At 40.9% G+C, this 22933-nt stretch overlaps 1 long non-coding RNA gene across 1 annotated transcript; it reads right to left on the bottom strand.

Annotated features, from left to right (window-relative positions):
* Positions 1-18387: 18387 nt before the first annotated feature.
* Positions 18388-19793, bottom strand: LOC130211049 (uncharacterized). Its single transcript, XR_008834919.1, has 4 exons — positions 19620-19793; positions 18960-18984; positions 18557-18719; positions 18388-18428 (listed from the first exon to the last, which is right to left on the bottom strand). It is a non-coding gene; the product is annotated as an uncharacterized LOC130211049 (long non-coding RNA).
* Between the last annotated feature and the right edge of the window lie 3140 nt (positions 19794-22933).

Below are 22933 nucleotides of genomic sequence, written 5' to 3'. Positions count from 1 at the left end.
ACATGAGTAAAGGTACTAGACAAGAGAACAGATACTGGAGTGAAGGTACTGGACAAGAGTAAAGGTACTGGACAAGAGTGAAGGTACTGGACAAGAGTAAAGGTACTGGACAACAGTGAAGGTACTGGACAAGAGTAAAGGTACTGGACAAGAGTAAAGGTACTGGACAACAGTGAAGGTACTGGACAAGAGTAAAGGTACTGGACAACAGTGAAGGTATTGGACAAGAGTAAAGGTACTGGACAACAGTAAAGGTACTGGACAAGAGTGAAGGTACTGGACAAGAGTAAAGGTACTGGACAAGAGTGAAGGTACTGGACAAGAGTAAAGGTACTGGACAAGAGTGAATGTACTGGACAAGAGTAAAGGTACTGGACAAGAGTGAAGGTACTGGACAAGAGTAAAGGTACTGGACAAGAGTGAAGGTACTGGACAAGAGTAAAGGTACTGGACAAGAGTGAATGTACTGGACAAGAGTGAATGTACTGGACAAGAGTAAAGGTACTTGACAAGCTAAACCAGATGACCTTATGGTCCATTAGTACCAACCGAGTAGTAGCTTGTCGGGAAGCGGGCTGAAAGAGCATTTTGGCCTGTCAGCTAAAGATATGTGAATAAAACAGGCATGCCCACATTATGCTAATACCATGCAATTTTGGACAAAAAACATGCACTAAAAACATGATTTTTTTCCATATTCCATACATATATACATTTATATATGTGTATATATATTTGTACATATATACATATACATTCTTCAATGTATCTAATGATCATATAGTGAAAACTGAATCATCTTCATTTCGCTTCCAGCATTTACAAGATGAATGCACTTTTTTTTGTATTCATGATTATTTTATAACCTATCATGATGTCACCATTAATTGTATTACGTTGTCCATATCGATGTGTCTTTGGGCCAAAACACTTAACCCTAAACTGCTCCTGTAGCTGTGCCATCGGTGTGAGAATGTTGTGTGAATGTTAGTTAGTCCTGATGGGCAGGTGGCTCCTTGCTCGGTAGCCCCTCCCATCAGTGCATTAATGGGTTTGGAGGGGTGAATGACGACATGCAGTGTTACGGTGCTTTGAGTAATCTGAAGAAAGAAGAAAGCAAAACACGCTCCAAGTACAGGTCCATTTAACATTGACATATTCAACATATAGGTATTCCACTGCCAGCTGACTGCAGCCCCAGACATGCCAGCAGCTGCTTCTCCTTTATTTTCTTCCATTGTCAAAGTTTATATGTCCATGTCACTTTTGTATTTACTCTGTATACCATCCTTTGGTAAAATATGAATATCTGATTTTTAAAAACCCTCACAAATATATTACATTAAGGTATCACAGTAAGGTGAGTACATGTACGTGTTTACTCCCATTGGCACACTGAACTATTATCATTATCACACAGTATTTCCTCTACTGCTACTAACACACACATAATCACGACAAATGCTGTACAGGTAAAAGAGAATAGCACACTAACACAGACACAATGAGTGTGTAGGAGCACACACATACGCTGCCCTCTGCGTTATCAGGGAGACAGAGGGCCAGTAAAGAGGGGTGCCACGTGCAGGGGCTGCTGGACAGCCAAATAAAAGGCTGCTGGCATGAAGAGTGATGGGCTGGGACACTGCACCCGCTATTCGGCCTTCATTTGCTCTATGTGATTCCCACCCTACTGACCACCCCCTCCCTTTTCATTTTTACCTTTATTTAATCACTTGCATATGGCATTGGCTGTGCTCTTTTAAATGTTTTTTATTGAGGTCATTTTTATAACTGCTGTGTGGTGGACATGACAACAATAAATCCAGTTTACCCTGGACAAGGATGACCTTTTTTCTCCCACTAATCAAGCTGTTGCAGGTTGAGTCCATACTCACAGAGCAGTCCTTTCTCTTCTTGAGGTCGAGTGTGGTTAGCAACAGGAGGAACGAGGGCTCACTGTGGGGCTGCAGACCCTCATTATTTGTCTACACACACCTGTATGCATGCTGTCAAAGTAACCCAAAGTACATCGTTTTTGGCCGTTTTAAAAAGATGTTTTGAACATCTAGATGTATATTTGTGCAATACAAAAATGACTGATAGTGTACAACAAGCAGGCTAATTTAGCAGAGGATTTAACAATTTTGAAGAATCTTTTGTGTTTTATATATGCTAAATGTATCAATAGAGTGGACAGTTGTGCATTAGCCGCTCCCAAGTTCAGTTTGCACTGTAAAAATGAATGTAAAGATAACTTTCTTTGATTGCTTTACATCCCGTCTACGTCAATCATGAACCTGAAGCTAGACATTTATGTCAAAGAAGTAAGTAGCTTGTAAGATTTTCCATTCATGGATGTTGAATAAAACTGGTTTGGGGAATACCATAAAATATTGTTAGGATTGTTAGTAAACCAGGGCCAGAATGCTGATACTTTTTTTAAAAAGTAGCTAATATTTTCTAGCAAATATATTATGTATAGTAGAGCAATTTGTCAGTAATTTACCAGATATTTTGCATTTCTCTTAATTTTTTGTATATCATACAGATCCGATGGATACTCAAATAATATGTAGTCTTCATACCATCAATACATTGTTGATCTGCCCATTGCTGAGAAAAGCTGCTTGCATTGGAAAGAGTAAGTCATGCTGATGCAGCATCATGTGTACCCTGTTTTGTGCTACAGTCAGACTCCGAAGGGTATAATCATCATCAGTGAATCCATGTGACCATGAATCACTCTGGATTGTCTCTGTTCTTCTCTCAACCTTTGGGTATTCTACACCTGACTTTTTCACTTTGAGCAGCTCCATACTTTTAGTGATTGCTACATCTGCACCTGCAGCCCTCTGTGCCCCCCCCCCCCCCTGCTGAACTGCGACCTGATCTGAGACAGCTGCTTCAGAGGATTAAGTCTGGTCTTTAAACAAACACAGCTCCACAGCGCTCGGTGGGGGCCAGGGACCGGGGGCCAGCTTCGGGGGCCCGCTGAGAGTGAGTCATCCCTCCCTGGGGACAGGTAGAGAGAAGGGCCCCAGTGTAATATGATGATTCCCCTGAAGCTGCTCATCATGGATATGGTAAGAAGGACTTGTTTTGCCTTCACGTGACCAGGACGGTTTATTGGTTCCATTGCTCAGTGAAAGCGAGGTCACTGTGGATACTGTCGGCCTACAGCGTTCACAAGGAAAGGACTGATCACAGCTCCATTTCAGATAAAGGTGAAGTGTCTTCCTCTTCTACCTTGTGCTACCTTCGTCATCCTCTTTCTCTCTGCGTTCTGCCCTATGTCACTTCAGACAGGGGTCACCTCAGCAGATTAACTCTGAAAATCAGATCCAATTGAAACAAGCCGTGGGGAACATCTATCACTTGCAGATGCAATCATGCTTAATGTGTCTATTTGCATCACACTTTTTTCAAAAAGGAGGGGAGGGGGGAGAGTATCCATCTCTCTTGTAGTTGACAGTCCCCATTAAAACACTGAGCGTGCTGAGGACTGAGCCAGCGAGATGGCCACAACTTCTTTCTCACACTGTTGTGACAGCGGATGCAAATACCCGGACGTTCCCCTCAGAGAGAGACAGAGAGTGGCAGGCAGGAAGAACGCAGCAAAAGAGGTGTGGGGGAAAAGAGGTGGTGGCAAAGCAAAATGAAGAAAGAAAGAAAAAAACTCCTCCCTCCTTTGGTCCCTTTTAATGACTTCTCCTTCCTCGGCTCTGCCATGAAAATATTATATCAATAATTGCTGCCGAAAAATTAAACAAGTAAAACAATGAGACGGCCCGAGGGCTGCCTTCCCCCTCCAAATTAGTCTTTGCATTTTAGAAGAAGGTCACTTCCTCACCCCCTGCTCCCCCCTCATGGCCCACTCCTCCTGCTTCCATCGGATCAGTGACACATTCTCCGACGTGATAGCGCTGACCTGAGTTTGAATTTAGAGTGTTCATTAATAGGATATTATGCCATATGCTCACTGCACTGTCTTATTGTAATGTCTGGCACTGGTTTAAGAATTTGTAATTAGTGCTGATATAATGAATGGACTGGAGGGGCTAATGCTAACCGTGGTGCAAGAAGGAGATTTGCACTTTGAAATGTAAACTGGTCGGATTGGTCATCTTCTGACCCATCGGCTCACCAAGTGCACTCTGGGAAAAGACCATTATTGCAGGCGCTGTTTCACAAGCTTCTCAGAGGGAGAAATCAGTCCCAGCTGTTCTGTAATGCTCAGCGGGACACACATTGGGTGCTACTTTTAATTTTAGGAGTAAAATATTTGGATCAATATGCTTAACCTAGGACGGCCCAGCTGCCAGGGACAAATGCCGGTATTGTACGTTTCCCCAGAGCACAGATGAATGTTAACGCTTCTGCTCGGTCGGATCAAGTGACGCCTTTTTATCAAGTTGCCATCATTAATAAGTTTACAGAGCGAGAAACTCTTTTTAGTTGAGGTTCTGGTCCAACAAACAGCTTTCACTTAGCTGATTGGATCTTAAAGTAAACATGGACTTCATTCTTGACATAAGAAAGTCCGCTAAGGGCGGTTATCATATATTCACATATGTTCCGTTGTCACATTATTTAAGAACCACCATGACGGTTCTGTCGTCTGAACCTAACCAATAACTTCACAGCGTCAACCACGTGTCATCGTGCATCTCTGCAAGGTTGATACGAGGCTGGTATGAAACATACTGTATGTGTGGTTCCGAAACGCTGATCAGTGGTTTGCAGAAGCGTACAAAGCCAAAACTAATCGTGGTAACTGGGTGAAATGACTCCTGAGCCATATTTAGGAGAGATTGAAACTGAACTTGTTCTGTTTTGAATGGTGCAACTTTACACTGTGTGTTTAGTTGTGCCTTTCTTCTTCACACAACTACTTCTGCCACAGCTGTAGAGAGTAAACCCGAGACTGTGATGGAGGGATCATGGAGCAATACGCTGCAAGTCTTCACTCCGCCTTGGAGGGAGAAACCCTTTTGCCCTGAGACCAGGTGACTACACGTCAAATTAATTAAGGAGTTAGTTTGGGGTTTGGTGGCACTGACAACTACATTATTTTAAATTTAATGAAGGAATATACCTACGTTTACTTAACGTTGCTACTGCTATTAATTGGGTTATTGTCATATTTATATAATGCAGGTCATTTAGTTGTAATTTTTCTCCATTTTTAATCATTCCATTATGTAAACTTCAACACTTCTCTTTTTTCCTTTGTATTTTCCTTTGTATATATTGAAGAAACATCGCTGCCTGGATTAGGTTCTCTTGCAACATTGTGATCCACTCCACAAAGTACTTGGATGATTTGTGCAAAGAGTAAGTGGAGTTGGACAGTGGAACTTAGAAAGTGAACCCTGGTGCTACACTCCCACACCTTTAGGTAGCAGAATCTCTTTGGTTCAGGTCAGATCAGGTTTTGGACAAATCTAGAAACAGTAATCATTCGTTGCCCCAATGAACATACAAATTTGCCCAAACATAATCATACAAACTTTGGGAATGTTTTTGTTGCTGTGAGCGAATATGATACACAATCAAAATATTGTACGCTGCATGTACGTATGAATATTTTGTCACGAGGCAGACGAGCAATATCTCTTTGTGGTATAGTGATGCAGCACGAGTGCTTTCCTTGCTGAAAGTCAAATGCAGAGGCCTCATATATAACTCTGGCATCGAGTTTTTAGACCTAAATTTGAGAATATTCTGGCAATCTGACGCGCTTCAGAAGTGTTTCTTGCAGTTTTCTCTGGTGTACAGTGATGCCGAGTCCCCCGACCAAAACTCAGTTTTTTTCACACCCCACCGCCGCGTCCCACCGGCACTAATTTTCATCCATAATGATCTTCCTGGGCGGCATTGAAGAATGAGGGTTTGAGCGGCTTTTGCCTTGGCCCTGTCCCAGCACTTTCAGCCCTGATGTGCTGTCATAATTATGCTGTCCATGCTAAATGCCTATTGTGTAAATGTGCAATGCAGCTGCCAACAAAAGCATGAAATGGAGTGATTTTTCCATCACCAGGCAGTAAATAATTGCATACAATGTGTGTTATGCTAAAAATCCATCCCCATAGAAGACATAATTCTGGGAGCAATGCATGGAATAAGACAATGACACAGGAAGCCATGTGTTGGCACTTGCAAACACAGTCACACACAGATTAGGAAGAGGCATTAATGGGATTCACATTTATTGGAGGAGAATAGCTGCTACTTATGTCTTGGCACTTAGTCATCTTTTTTTCATGTGTAAGGAGAAAGGTTCCTCTATATATGAACAATGATTAAACAATAGTGTTTATTTTTGGAATGATAATTTTTTTTTAGGTTGTGGGCAAAAAGCATTAAGCTCATCTCTTACCTTAGGGATAGTATTTTGAGTAAACAATCCCCAAGGTGGACTGAAAAGGATGAAATAATTACATACAACAGTTACCATAGTGTGCACATTCCAACAAAGCAAAAACAAGAAGATAAAAAAGTCCACTTATGATAAGAAAATTACTAAATGATTTCCTAAAAGTATGCAGTTCAATTTAGATTAGAAAAAAAGTTTTTTTAAATGCTATTTTTTGGTCAAATTACTGTTTAAGAACTGAAGAAGGAACTCCCATGCTGGATATGAGAGTGTTGTTGTATACTGGATCTGCTGCAAGCGGCGTATGAAATAAGACATTCTAGAAATTATAGTTTTTAAAGCAGAAGGGGGCCATGTAGTGGAAACTCAAACCTCTTTATTTGTAATTGTCTCAGAAAGCCATGTGACTTACTTCAGCATAAACAAAGCTGGTCATATCTGTGCAGTATTAGATGTCACATTCTCTGGTAGGCTGAGATTTGATTTTTGGAAAAGTTCCTGAGTGGAGCGCGGCTGGAATAGAGTCTGCTGCTCCCCTGCACGTGACATTGCACAGAACTATTCAATAAATTAGCTGCAGCCGTTTTATAGATTGATCAGTCATCTCTGGCACACTGTGACAGGCAATGCTGGGGCTAAAATATGAATGCTGACAAATTAGGGATTTCTGAGTAAATGATGTCACATTGCACGGCTTCACTCAAATTGACTCCCTGGCATGAGGGCACATTTTCCAGCTCGGTAATATACTCGCCCCCCTTTCCCTTCCCTCTTGTCTATAACCCTCTGTTTCGCTCCTGCCTCAAAATGATATTCATTATTTTATGGTTAAGCAGGAGTCATTCTTTTCCTGCACTACAGGAACTAAGAAAAGGAGAGACTGAAGTACCGGAAGGCCAGATCTCCGCTAGGCCAGGTTTCACGTGGCAATTGGAGCTCCCGTCTTCGTGACCCACGGCCCGCTGTAAAATGTCAATGTGGCGCTGCGGAGACAGGAATGTGACGGACTCTCTGGGGAAATACAGCTTCATGTATGAGGCCGAGCCTGCTGGGTCAGGACAGAGAGACAAGATTGTTTCAGAGGATTCCCACCAGCACCAAAAACAGACAGGATCACGCCTCAACTCACTCACAGATATGTTGGGATGACTCGCAGCTATTGTTAACACAATTAGACAAACTGCAACGATACAGCTGTGGGAATTATTCAGGGCCTTTGAAGAATTAGGACCAAACAATAATCCACAATTCAGAGTTTAGTAGTCTGGGGGGTCGTGAGATCCTTATCAATGTGAAAACAATCATAAGGTTCAAAGCTCCATGCATTCCATGTATAGATACAATCAAGAAACTGATTAGAGAACATGAAATGCTCATTGAGCAAAACAGATAAAACAAAGGGGAAAAAAACAATCCACAAGCACAAGCACTTCAAGGACAATGTGGGTAAAAGATAAATGTGAAAGAAAGCATCCGAACACATGAAGTGTGTCAAAATAATTTCTGTCAACACACCTTTTTTGTTTGTTTTTGTATTTGTATTTTTTCTCGTCCTTGTTTTTATTATTATTATTGTGAAATAAAACATCACATATGGTTGAGATAACAGCAACCTATGGATCACAGCATGCTTTACCAAGGCAGCTAAATAACAGAACATGAATTTTCATCTCTCTATTGCACATTACTAACTCTGCTTTCTCTTCGGAGTCCTTGTGACATCACGTCTTATCGGGTCCATTGGACCTGGCTGGGTCTGATGCCTTGGCCCTGCTGATGCTCCGCCCACTCCTCCTCTCTACCTCTATCTCCCTGATTGATTGTGGAGGTCTGGATCTTGGAATATGCCTACTAGCAACTATTCATACAATCTGTCATACTCATTGTATGTGTTGTTACTCTGTAATGCTTACTGCTGTAATTATGGCATCTATTGCACCTGTCCATTCGGGGAGAGGGGTCCTCCTCTGTTGCTCTCCTGAAGGTTTCTTCCCTATATTTTCCCAGTGAAAGGGTTTTTTCTATTTCTTGGGTGTTTTTCATGATCCGATGTGAGGTCCTGGGTCTTTTCCAGATATATCATTTTAACACTGCTCTAATCAATCATTTGAATGAGCAGTGGGTCGAGTGATGATGTCAGATGTGAAAGAAGTCGCGTGTAGTGATGGAACTGTGCAGTCGCCCACACTTTAGCCTATACTTTAGCCTCTTTCAAGTCATTGTTGTGGTCCTAAAACGTCAGGTTATGGCCACTTCTAATTCCACTTTGTCAAACAGAGAAACATTTCAAATTAATCTGAGATTGAGGTTTATGGGGTTATGGTTAAATGTGTGTGCTTGTTTGTGTGGTTAGGGCTAGGTTGGGTTTAGAACTGACTGAGTTGATGATTATAGTCATACAATTGGCTCTCATAACTTAGATTGAGTTGAATGCTTTTTAAAACTCTTTCCAGAATATGTTTTATGTTTTCTCATGGGAAAAAAAAACTTCTGGCAGAAAACTCCCAGCTACATCATAATATCTGACCACTTCATGTGCTGTTTGACAGACAGCACACCTTCACATTTAGCTATGCATGGTTCTACAATGTGCCCTGGTGGTTACACAGACGCCAGGAGAAAAGGCCCCACTCAGCAATAAGCCTCAGCTCATCTGCTGCTAGTCAGCATGTAATGAATGAGGCCTGCGTCTCAGATCAATACTATCTGTGAGGAATCACACGTGAGCTGCTCCCTGCCTTCTGTGTGTGTGTGTGCTGTGTGTGTGTGTGTGTGTGTGTGTGTGTGCGCGTGTGTGTGTTTGTGTGTAGGTGTGTGTGTGCGTGTGTCCGTGTTTGTCTATGTGTGTATTTTTCTGTGCACGTGCGAGTGTGTATGTATGCGTGTGCGTGTATGTGTTTGTCTGTGTGTGTGTGTGTGTGTGTGTGTGTGAGCCTGTAGCCAGAAAACCTAAAACATATTCTTGAGTAAAACCACCCTATTTTCTGCTCGAAATAACATACCCAAACTAAAATGTGTGTATCCCTGCAAAAATAAATGCTATTAGAATAATGTTGGTGTAATAATATTGGCAAGAGATCAGATGTGTACATTTTAGTATATATGTTACTGGTTAAGAGTAGATGAAGATGAAACACAGCAAAAATAGAAGTTTCAGGTTCTCCTACGGAAAAAAAGCACTTTCACGATGATTATCTTTTGGAAGGAAGCACAGCAAAGGTTTAAACACAACCCAGATAATAACACAACATGTGAACAGTCTCTCTTTAAAGTTTGAATTTGAAAAAGTGAAGCACAAAAATAGTTAAATAGTTTTTAGTAAAGAGAATTTAGGCGAGGTCTCTAAAATGTGCATTTGGGCACATTTGAGCACCATCTGTTCCATTTGAATTTTCTCACGTACCAAATCATTTATTGTACTGTATATTACTCATGGTGTTCAAAAAATCCAAATACAGCATTCTGTAGCTTTACATCAGAAAAGCAAAGATAAAAGAACAATAAAACAAAGTGGTGCTGTGCGCATGCATTCTGAGAATTTGTCTCTCACTCGCTCCGCATGCAACTTTACGCAGGGACACTTCTCCGCCGGGGAATGGCGGGTTTAAAAAAACAAAACGTCTTTGAAATCGTTACAGCCAATAGAATCGATTGGTATAAAAAAAGACAAGATTGACAGCACTGTGAGCCAATAGGATACAGAAAGGCGTCGCCATTTGTAGAATGTGAAATCCTATCCGCTGAAATTGAACTTCCTGACAGCTGACTTTTGACGTCTTCTCCGAATGTACGCCATGTTTTTAAAGAGACAGATACATACATGGAACACATGTCAGTTTTAATCTATGGGCGAAAATCGTTTTTTCTTCTTCAAAACAACGAAAGTAAGCTGCATTTTCTTACTGTAAAGCGATGAAACGATTCATGTGGATGTGTTCTTTGGCTTATATCTGCGTGCTGCTTTGGTGCAGAAGGATTCTGTGAGGATATTTAGAATCTGTGAGGAGTCCTCTTGCTTTTTGCCATATCTTTTTCTCCGATTGCACCGAGCTACGTGTCGACAGTTCCGGAAACATGCTGAGTCTCCGACTCCTGACAAAATTATGATTATGATATTTTAATGTTTATTTTAGTTGGTGTTTGAGTTGTGTTGAAATGGCTTACTGATTCATATAGCCCAAGTTGTCTTCTTTAATTTGATGTACAACATCATTATATTTGCTCATGTTTATTATAATGTTTTACTGCAGTTTAACCATAATGTCAAAATGGGAAATGACAGAGGCACATTTTGTTCTTCTAATTATATATGTTTTAGAAAATGTTAAAACGTCATTATATTATTAACCAGTATCAGAGAATGGCATGCCACCTGCGTCTAACAGGGTAAATGTTGGCTATAGTGGATACAAATTCCAGGTCCCAGGAAGATAGGTTTTTCACAAATGAATGATTTGTTCTTTACATCTCAAAAATTTCCAGAAAAATAAATGAAATAGATACAAATGTTAAGTGACCTGCCAGAGAGTACATTTCAAACCTTGACTGATATAAACCACACAAACTACATGTAGGTATACTTTAAGCAACATTATTAACATATGATATGTCGACGCTTCATTCAACATGACTGTCATCAGCACATGTGCAGCCAGCACAAGTGCAGGCTGCACAGCCGAGAGGGTTATTGGCTGCAATCTGCCATCTCTCCAGGTCCTGTTCACTTCTAGGTCACTGAAGCGGGCCAGAAGGATTGTCACTGACCCCTCCCACCCTGGACACTCCCTGTTCGAGTCCCTCCCTTCTGGTAGGAGGCTGCGGTCCATCAGGACAAAGACCTCCCGCCACACCAAAAGTTTGTTCCCGTCGGCAGTCGGGCTCATCAATGGAGCCCGGGTCCCCCACTGACTGACTCTGTCACCCCCAGGACTACCTCCTCTTCTTCCTCCTTCCTCTCTCCTCCTTCTTCCCCCTCCTTCCTCTTCCTTCTCCTCCTTCTTCTTCTTCTTCCTACTCCTCCTCCCTCCTCATTCTTCTTCCCTCCTGGAGGCCTCCTCCACACACGTCACTTTAACATGCATTTTAACTTAAACACACGTCACATACACTTTAACTTAAATACACATGTCTCTTGAAACACACACCTAAACACACACCTAAACACTTTAACGTTATTTGTTTATCTTTGTTTATCTTTATCTTATTTGTTTATCTTTATTCATCTTTATCTTATCTTAAACTTAAGTTAATACACACTTTGCACTGTTGGTGTCGCGTTGATTGTTGTTTGTCAAATTCCTCGTTTGTGTAAACATTCCTGGCAATAAACAGATTCTGATTCTGATTCTGATTCTGATGCTGTCTCAATTTATTTTCTCTGGGGCGCTGTTGGTCAGCAAAAGCTTAAAAAAGTGTAATGTGTGGAGGTTTGTATCTCAATGGGTGACTTTATGTTTGACCATATTGAGCCACACACTTTAGTGTAGCTCGATCGGATCTCGACAACACAGAGGTTATTTGGCTCAAATAAACAAAAAACAAAGGGGCAACCCTGCAAAGACGAGGGGTTTAATTCTCACTTGTGCACGGATCCTAAAAAAATTGTTTGGACAGACTTCCTGTGGTATTTATATCTGGAGAATGTCCTCTGACCTGACTCTGGCTTCAACAGATGACTTTTACCTAAAAACATTAAGGTGAAGTTAAAAAGAAAAAGGAAATGGTCTGTGGTCTGTCTATCAGCCCTGGTAAAGAATAGAAATGGATTACACACTTCTTTCTGTCTCTCCTCCCTGTTCTTAATGCAATCACTTGGCCACACCGCCACCTGTCTTCTTCTTTTTTTTCTGTCAGCTCGTTTTTGTACGCAAATTACTCCGTCAGAACAGGGCAGCGCCTGTCCATCACTCTGAAAGAGGAGGTGGAATGTTGTAAAGACAGTTGACTGACAAGAAGACCTGCACAGGAAAAAACAAGATGAGGTGCACTCAAAGAAATGACTCATTGGATTAACTCAATTAAATTGTTGGCAGGTTTTCCATCCAATAATTAAATGCAACTCCAACTCAAATTTAGCACATCAATGCAATACAATGTAATTAAGTTAGTCCAACTCATTTGTATCAAATACATCTAAAATAAAATAACGATATTCATTAAATTAAATTAATTTGTGTTTGTCCAACTCAAAATATAAACTAACTAACTAAGAAAATATGCAAAATCCACACAGAAGGAAAGCCCCGACTGGGAATTGAACCCACAGACCTTTGGCTTTGAGGTGACGGTGCTAGCCACTACACCACCATACAACCCTGAAAGTGTCTTCACCTTGTAAACAACTGATTTTCAGCTGGCGCATGCGCAAAGGGTAGTCCCCAATGAAACACATTTATTTTGAGTTGATATGCACACCATCTAACCTAAATAAATCTAATAAATGAAAGAATTCATACATTTTGTGTTCCACCCATTAAATATAAATATCTATTTTTGTAATTGATTTATTTAAATGTATCAAACAATATTTAAATGTGTCACCTCGAAGAAGGGCTTGAATCGTTTTTGTGAGTGTAACCTAAATAAATCTAATAAATGAAAGTATTCATACATTTTGTGTTACACCCATTCAAAATAAATATCTTCGTTTTGTAATTGATTTATTTAAATGTATCAAACAATATTTAAATGTGTCACCTCTAAGAAGGGCTTGAATCGTTTTTTTTAGTGTGGAGGATGGACAGAGCGAGGGATGGAGGAAGAACTGAGGCAGGATAAGAAATTGAAGGACACATGATAGAGGGCAAGAGCATGGTAGTTAGGAAACAGGTTGAAGTGAAGTAAAGGAGGAGAAAAAAGTGGGTCTCCTTTTTTGTGCAGTGTCCCCTGGGTGTGGCAGTATCAAGTCAATCTGGGGGGCTAATTCATGTCAGAGTTTGAATCCTATCTCCTCGAGAGGCCAGCAGAAGGCTGATAAAAAGTGAAGTGGAATTGAAGTTGGATGCACAATAGGATAGAGGGGCACAACAATGGGCTGGGGGAAGGGAGGTTGAGCAGCCTGATGCTCTCCTTTTCCTCTTCCAATACTTCTGACCTTGCTTTGCAACTCATACTGTAACTTCCTTGCTGTTCTTAGGAAAATTCCAGTACATGACTATGTGGGTCTTTGGAGAGTTGAACAGTTTAAATTGTTTATTCATGATAACATTTAACTACTATTTATTTTTTTCAATTTAAGAGAATTTGAAAAACAAATCTTGTCGGACACAAGACGTAATTAAATGACAGTTTGGATCGTCACAAAAGACAAGAAGTAATATTCTACTTGGATGGTATTTATTTCTCCTCGTTGACAAAAAGATAGCACAATGACATAATAGCAAGTGTTTATAAATTTAAAAGGGCTTTCCCATGTTGTCGGTTGTCAAAGACAAAACCTCTCCTCATCCAGCCCCTTAGTCGTAGTCCTATGATAAAATGCAAGGTGGACGCTGAGATGCTAAGACACTATCAATGATGTCCAAAAGCTCTGTTTCACTGCAGATATTTTCATTGTAATCAGACTCTGTATTAACAAGTAGTCTAGTGAGCATTGAGTGGATCCATATCTTCTGACTGGAGCCACTGGTTCAGTGGCTCGAGGAGTGACCGGATTTTGAGCACCATGTGTGCGATACACTTGAAGCTAGGTTCTGACATAGCTGATAGAAGTCCCAGTGTTTCAATGTGCATGTCTTGCCCCTTGAGTTTAAGTGTGGGGCTGGATGCAGACGACACTGTGCAGAGTAACATAAGAACGGAGCAGACAAAAAGGGGGTCATGACCAGGCCCTAAATGACGATGATAGCAGTTTGCTATGCAGCTGTATTTGACTGCATTGTGACGTCGACAGCAGGTGAACCCGGAAGTGAGTGGCCATCTGGAGTGGTGGAAAAAGTGGATGCCTTGAAGAGCTGTAAAGGCTTAGCTTTGATAATGTTCCGGTGGAATAGGATTGTCCTGGGCACACTAGTGGAGGACGACTGTCAGGAGAGAGATAGTTCTAGCATTGGAAGTAGCCAGATTGAGCTGCGAGCTGCAAGTTGGCCATTGTTGGGAATCAGGCCAGACCACTCCTGTGAAGAGACTTTCTCCTGATGAAGGCGGTAGTGGCTACAGCCTCTGTGTTGATACTGGACTAAGAGTAATGGACAATGCTGTACTAAAGGACATGGGAAGTGGAGCACGGACTTGATGGCTGGGTGGCTAGTTGTGTCAGTGTGCGACTATGGACAGAGATTCAAAGTGTGTAGGCACACACACACACACACACACACACCACACACACTGTATTGTGTTTTTTTTTTTTTTTTGTGTGTGTGTGTGTTTTTTTTTTGCACATTCCTGCTGAGCATTGCCACTTTCATTTCACTGCACACCCTGTGTGTGTATGTGACAAATAAAACATCTTGAATCTTGAATCTTGAATCTTGAAAAAGTGTCATCGAACCAGCTTATCGTCCATGAGGTGAGCAAACCTAACATAAGTAACTTGTCAGTCCAAGCAACGAATAAACAGTCGTTTTTTAGAGGTCAGAAACCTAAATATATCTGCGCCAGTGATTTAATGAGTGAGTCACAGGATGTGGAATTACAAGACGCATGTGTTTGAATTAGAGTGAGAGAGAAGCATGGTCTTGTTTTAACCTGCGTTTCAAGAACAGTGTGAGCTTTCTGCAGAATTTGTAAATGAGGGTCAGTCCCAACCTGCTCAACTGAAAAATGTGAACATAACCACATGTATTTGATGGTTAGATGGCAAGTCAACACCTTTTTGTCCAGGAGAAGTCTTTGTACTCATCAGCATTTCCCTGACATCAAGGAGGTACAGCGGACTCAAAACGTTTTCAGACCAGCATTTGCTGTGTTCCTGATGGATATGTATGTAATATATATAGTATGATTATGAAATGTTGGCTACTGTGACTATATTTCTTATGGTCAAAGGTGGCGATGGTTAATAGCAGTTCAGCGACATCACAGATATCATTCAAAAAGTTAACAACAATCAAGATGTTTTCGGTTCTGAATCACTTGATCCGTCAAGCTGGTCTAGATCAGTCATTCCCAAAGACGGGATCAGGACCCACGATTGAGCACAGGAGATTTTTTCTTTAGTCTTTTACTTAACTTATCTGCAATACATATTTAAGGCACTTGAGGAAGCCTGAATGTCTAAGAGCCCTAATAATTGTAGCCTACTCATATTATCAGAAGTAATATGAAAGACTGGGTTGTCTATATCTCTTTAAAATGTCTGGTTTACCAATTAAAGAACATATAGAGGGATGTGAAAATGTCAGTAAAAATAGTCCTCGGATATTAATTTACACACAATTAGCTTTTCTCATGATGTGCAGGCCAATTGCGCATTTGGTCAACATGGTTAGTCAAAACAGCCAGAGGGAACTTTGTAAAAATATTTTGTCCGGGTTTCTCAGCACCAAAAGCATCTGGGTTATGAGTGGTGTAGTTCTAGCTAAAGATGTAGTTTCATGTTCAACTTAGAGAAGTTTGAGGCTAACAAAAGTGTGGCGGCAAGGACTGGCGACTGTTGTTCAGGAGGTTTTTGGCTGCACCTGCACTGTAAAATGTAATAAGTTAACTTTACTTGAAAAAGGTGAGGAAACCGATTGCCTCACATTTTCTAAGTAAAGTAGCTCAATAATTTTAAGTTCTTAAAACTAAAAATAAATGAGTTTCGGCAACTGATGTAATTGGAGTAAACATAAGTTAAGTCAACTCATAATATGTCAGTTCAGACAACTTAAAAGATACGAGTGACGGTAACTTAAACTCTTTAATCATGTAAGAAGTTGACTTTACTTGAAAAAGGTGAGGAAACCGATTGCCACAAAATTTCTAAGTAAAGTAGCTCAATAATTTTAAGTTCTTAAGACTAAAAATAAATGAGTTTCGGCAACTGATGTAATTGGAGTAAACATAAGTTAAGTCAACTCATAATATGTCAGTTCAGACAACTTAAAAGATACACGTGAAGGTAACTTAAAAATCTTTAAGTATGTTATAAGTTGACTTTACTTGAAAAAGGTGAGGAAACCGATTGCCTCAACATTTCTAAGTAAAGTAGCTCAATAATTTTAAGTTCTTAAAGCTAAAAGAAACTAAGTTTAGGCAACTCATGTAATTGCAGTAAACATTAGTATAGTTAACTTAACAATAATTAGTTAGGTTAACTTCAAAAAGACAACTTAAAAGATCCAAGTTATATTAAGTAAACAGTACTAATAATAACTAGTTAACTTTAATAGTCAATGAGATCCCATTACTTAGAAATAGTGAGGAAACCGATTGCCTTAAAATGATCAAGTAAGCTGAACTAAAAACTGTAAGTTGTTGAAACAAAAGAAGGAGAACAGTTACAATGGAAGACAACGTTTATTTAGAAGAAAAACACATGTTTTAAAACTCAAACAACGTGCTTAAAACGCTGAACATGTTGCCAGATTAGGTTTTGTAACGCAGAAATATGATGAACACAGCGTTTTCGGCATTTGCTAAATTTAACTACAGAAAAACAACAAAAACAGACATTTTCTATAAAAGAGTTCTATTGGAGATAGAAGGGTGAAGTTCTCGGGCCTGACTGCACATCATGAACACAGTCCCTTACGGCATCAGTAGATTTTTGAGTGATTGTATTTGAGGGTTTTTGGTCCAAGTGAGAAGCACTCTATGAATAAATTCAGAAGGTGTTCCTCACTCGTTGAGGATACTCCAAATTCAGGGGTAAATAAGTCCGAAGAGTAGCCACACGGCACGGGGAAGATTATCACGGTCACCCATCACGACTGTTCCTCTCAAAACGATGGCAGTAGTTGCAGACTCCAGGTCCAGCGAGTGAGGAGGCCACGATGTCTTCAGCACCGTCAGGGTCCCAATGGAGGCGTGGGACACGTCCAGAAGGTCATCAGAGTCCTAATAACAAGAGCAGCATAAAAAACACAATTACATGTCAAATTTCACGTTGCATTTCTATGGTAGAACACACAATGGTTACTTGGATTCTGATATTATTAGATAATCAAGTGAAAGATGCTCAGGAGTGAGTGCGATGATTAATTCATTGATCATGTGATTCACTGAATGATTGCAAAAGCTAATAATAAAGAATATGAATTATCATATTTACAAATAGGGATGATATTTGAATGGAACAACAATAATAGAGCAAATGTAAACAACAGAATGTCGAAGGGCCTGAGAACAGGTCGATGCAGTTGCATCACAACACACCCCGATCAGGACCCTTTGGTGGCCTCTGCTGTGTTTCCATAGGGTCAAGTCGAAGCTTCACGCCATCCTAAACTCACACCTTCAATAAAGAAAGACCAACGTTTAATACGTGGGCAACCAACCATATTCGTGGTAAACATCCACATTTCTTTGTCACTGCTGCTTCTGGGAAATGTGCTCCTACCACAGGAGGCTGAACAGGTACCTACCATCTTCAGCCGTCACACCTGCATCATATTGGCTGCTCCTCAACCTCCTGTGGCAGGAGAGCGAGCATATTGCCCAAAAGCAACAAAGAAATAGCGATAATGTTACAAGTGAAAACCCTTTTTTGGTAACAGGAGATATTAGTAGAACCCCTCTACCATCATGCAGACATGTGAAGGTGTACAGATGCCCATTTAGGTGTGATATGATTTGTAATTTTTTATTTTGAAGGCCTTTGGGTTTTGAATGGCGCGACTAGAGAGCTGCAACTGGACCCGACTGGAAAGACGGGAGATCCCACTAAGAGGGCCGCAATCAGGGCTAAGTGAATCAAAAAGTATAGAAGCACTGATTGGAAGAGAAGTAGCCAATACCAAAAGATTAACAGGCAGAACACATGAGATATATTGGGCATCCTGTGGTGTGGAATTAAATAATTTTGACTAAAGTCTACTTACAAATTCTTGAAGAAGTCTGCGTTGTCGTCTCCAAGGATGACAGGAAGGCCACGGAGGACTGCTGTTCACCTCCCAGTCACATCTGTACTCTAAAAAAATATTTTAAACACACACAATTCACAAGTGTTAAAGGACAATCATTTGACAGCTCTGCATGCAATGCTGTGACACTACTTTATTAACCACATAAAGAAAAATGACTGCTTGAGAAACTTACCCCAGGTGTGACTTGTTGCAGATATTCAAGTTTCTGCCCGACACTTTCCCCCTCTGGGTCTTGAACTTCTCCAGGAAGCGAGGAGTGTATTTGTCGAGATCTTTGAAGAACTCTGATTGCAACTCAGATTTTTGCTTGATAAGCGACAGAATTCAGCCAGAATCTAACGGAAAGATAAATAAATTAAGATTTAGTCATATTAGACCTACAGTACACACATTACAACATGATACATCACACTGGGCAGAAAACTAGTGGCTTCTAGATTGAACAGATTACATCAGCTCCCCTCATCGGCCCTTCATGGTCGTCACAGGAGACACTGTGTGAAGACATGGACTTAATCTGGCAACGCTTCCATGTGTTATGCAGTAGTGTGTAGAAGAAAATAAGCAATACTTACAATTCATTGCCAGGTTTTTCAAAGCCTACAAAAGAAACAACAAAAGCAATTAGTCAAACTGCAAATAACTCCTCGTCAAAATGCATTTTTACGGCTAAAAAGCCATCAGTTTAATGGAAGATTTCACAGACAAATATGATTAGAAATGCTTATCCTAGATATAGATAGATAGATAGATTGAAGTCATAAATAGTCTGTAGGGAGGTTGGCAGGGAGCTTAGTTTCAAACTTGCTATTGGTGATAATGGATGTCATTTCCAGTAAATATCACAAAATAGGAAATGATGTACAAGTAAAAAATTAAAAAACGTTGTACCACATTCGCTGTGGCCGAGAAGTTCTCCATCATACGGTTTGTGGTTGAATTATTCCTCGTTACATTCAACCTAACATTGCATTCACTCTTAACTCAGTGACAGTAGCGTTGTGTGACTCCCGTAGTGCTGTGTTAATGCACACGAGTGAGACAGCCACGACGATGTCCGCCATTAACATTGTGACTCGTTTGTTTTGAACTTTTGACGGTCTAGCTAGCTTACATTAAACGCTTCGTAAAGTTAAGATTCAACTACGAATATACATATGAACAATATGGCGAAGATACGACGATGTTTACTAAGGACATGAACGGCAAAACGTTATTGAGACGCTGAAACTTACCTTAAAGTAACTCGCACAGTGCACTGCCTTCTCGCTGCCGCCAATCCGTCTCGGCCAAAGAACGTCTTCAGTGGTCGACTGCGCATGCGTATTCGAGCCGAGTGCTGCCGAGTGCGCCCGAGTTTCTTCCGAGTCCGCCTCACTCATTTTTTTAAAGTAAAGCTTACTTGAGATAATAAGTTTAATAACTTTACTCACCAAAAAGTGTTCTTTACTAAGTTTCTTAAAGTAAGGTCAACAAAGTAAGCAGAAATGAGTAAAGCTCACAAATTTTTTTAAGTAAACTTTACTATTACATTTTACAGTGTGCCTGTTTCACTCGTTAGTACAGCAAGAGTTGATGATAGTCCTTCACTCTTTTTATAGGTAATTTTTTTGCCATTTTCAAATATCCATCCATTATCCAAACCGCTTCTACTTTTCTTTTAGGGTCGCGGGGCGCTAGAGCCGATCAATTTCGAATATCCATGAAGGTAATTATATAATTTATTCTAATCTTCTTTTCGGGTAGCAACTAGCTCTCCTTTGTCTTCATGCTCACACAGCTATGACCTTACGTAGTTGTGGTTTAGTGCTACCAATAATAACAACACATGTTTGTAATTATTATCGCAGCAACTAGAGGGGAGGGGATGGGAATGTCACACCCCATAGTAACGGGTCTGAAAACCTTTCTCCTGATCCCGCCTCCATTTTATACTTGTTTAAAGGTTAGTCCAGGATTTGTGTTGTTTTGAAAGATCCCCCAGATTGTTGTAAAAAGACACAGTTTAGTGCCTGCAACCCCACCGTGGTATGAAAGTGTGCGTCATTATTCCATTTGTTTGATTTCATTTTTTCAAGAATACAAAGACACAGAGTTCTTGAAGAAAGATGAAGGACGCAGTGGGAAGCAGCCTGGATGAGGCTATGATGACATATGAGTGTGGCCTCGTGTAGCAAATAATAACACTGACACTTAGACATGGGTGGACGGTACATAGGACAAGGTTAGATTGAAGCAACACAACACTATGCTGAATTTGGCCTTTTGACTGCGGTCAGCACATCTCATACATTGGATCCTGTGTAGCGTGTCTCCAGCATGATGTCATGGCTTTGTTCCAGGTCTTATTCCACAAGCTTTACTCTTCTTCTGCTTCCTTTCTCTCATCCCAAAACAACCCCCCACCCTGACACTGTATTGCAGATTCCACCTCCAGATCACCAAAAAACATAGCAGAAAATGAATCACTCACATTTACAATCAGACACGCACAAGAACCATGAATGAGAATTACAGGAGCGGTGGATGGGACCTTATTTTAGGAATTTATGTAAATGTTCTAAAGCTTTGACGACAACATAACTGACAACCGTGGCGTAGGGTTTAGGGGCAAACCCTAACCCTATAATGCCTGACCTGGATTTTTCTAGAAACACTCTAGTGTTTATTAGGCGATGGTGAAAAGCTCTCCAGAAAATGAAGAGATGAAGGTTGGTATATGGCATTTTCCAGACTTAAATATTTGATCTTTCAAAGCTCTCAGACATGGATCAAACTAATTATATTAGTCTGCCTGTCATATACTCAAATAGATAAAACACAGATACACATTGTGATTAGCACTGTCTCATTCCTCTTCCTCATTCAGAAAGACCACACAAACACTTTCCAAGCCTAAGACCGAGGCTCACATCAATTTAGATTCTCACATTTAAAATGTACGCAATGCTAACACATATTTTTGTACTTTGCAATTTCCTTCGTTTTGGTGCAGATGAGAATGTGTGTGAAAATATCAGACAGTCTCGTGTTTTCCTTATTAAGAAGGGCAGATTAAGAGATTTGCCATTCGATGCTGGAGCCCACAACTGTCAAAACAGCAGGCAGGCAAAGCAAGTTATTTTCTCCCCTCTGGAACATCCCCCACTAAGAATACATGAATACAGATTTGTGTGAGTGGGCATATTTATGTTTTGGGATGGTGTGTGAGTGTCACTGCATAATTGTATGCATTGTAGGATTAAAATGGATCGCAGTCAGTCAAACAAGACTCATACCATTTGTTTCTGATTCGCCTCAAATTTTTTTTTTATTTGGGATGTTGTGATCAATGTCAGTGTAAACTACATCTGTGTCGATCTATTGGAGGATCCTCTCAGCAGCTGTCCAGTGTCTGTCAACACTAAGAATCGTGAGGAGCGCCCTGCCCACATGTCTCCCGGTGACCTTTCAACTTCTCTGCTGCACAAATGCCTTCAGCTGCCAATGTCACGGCCGCGGCTGGCAGCACCGGCTTTGTCCCAGACGTCATCCTCTCCCCGCTGCCAACGGCAACCCCACAAACGCAACCCCCACACCACCACTACCCCAACAAAGCCAGACAAATGATTTCGATTTGTCCTCTACAGTCCGGGGAAGAAGTTATCGATACAATCCGCCAAATGATGTCAAGGATTTGTCAGCAAAGCTTATGAATGACAAAAACAGCCCACCTCCTTCCACTCCCCTCCCTCCCCCTCTCAACCTAAAAACACCTCTACTGCAGGCCAAGAAGATTGAGAGCCAGGAAACTTTATTGATTTCTTCCCCCTGCATCCTCACCTTCTTAAATAGAAGCTCAGGCTACAAAGGCCAGAGCAGCAGCTTTTGTGTGCTAAAATGTGGCTAAAAGCTTTCTGGAAGGTTGAGGGAAAGGATTGCATTGGATACTGCATCTAATGCTGCCTCCAGCAGATGGGCTTTACAGCCGACTGAAGGAAAGGAGCCTTGTTTGGATGGCAGGCTGGCTGACTGGTTCTTTGACTGGCTGGCTGACATCTCTTCACCCCCCCCCCCCCCTTTTCCTTTAGCTTGGGTTGTTTGTGAAAAAGATCAGTTGGATGGTGGGTAAATAGATCAACTTTGTGCTGCTGACAAAAGAGGGTGTTGGAAGGGCAGTGGGCTGAGCTGATGCCATTGAGAAGCGGCCTGACAGAAGGGGGTGATGCCAAAGATGGTATGTCTGGCTGGGAGAGGACGTGCTAAATGAGGGCTGGCGGATGGTGCAGAAATGGAGAACAAATAAAAAGAGGGAGGAGAGGCGTGGAGCAGGTCAATGCCAAAAGTGGACATTCAAGGAGAGCAATCAAAGAAAAGATTGATTCTGTGGTGCCCAAATGTTTTTGTGTCCATAGATTGCTTTAATCTTAACATAATGGGGTTCCTATATGTGCACCCCGAGTCATGTAAAGTTCAGTTTACCTGTCCTTAGAGCAGCTCCTGTGAAAACACTTGTATAATGTCGTCTGTGGCTCTGGAGGAGCTTTCTAAAGAATGTGAAAATAAACCT

This window comes from Pseudoliparis swirei, chromosome 20, assembly GCF_029220125.1.
Source record: "Pseudoliparis swirei isolate HS2019 ecotype Mariana Trench chromosome 20, NWPU_hadal_v1, whole genome shotgun sequence".
In the NCBI taxonomy this organism is placed as follows: domain Eukaryota; kingdom Metazoa; phylum Chordata; class Actinopteri; order Perciformes; family Liparidae; genus Pseudoliparis; species Pseudoliparis swirei.
Note: the sequence above shows the minus strand (reverse complement) of the source record. Positions and strands in the feature narration are given on the sequence as shown.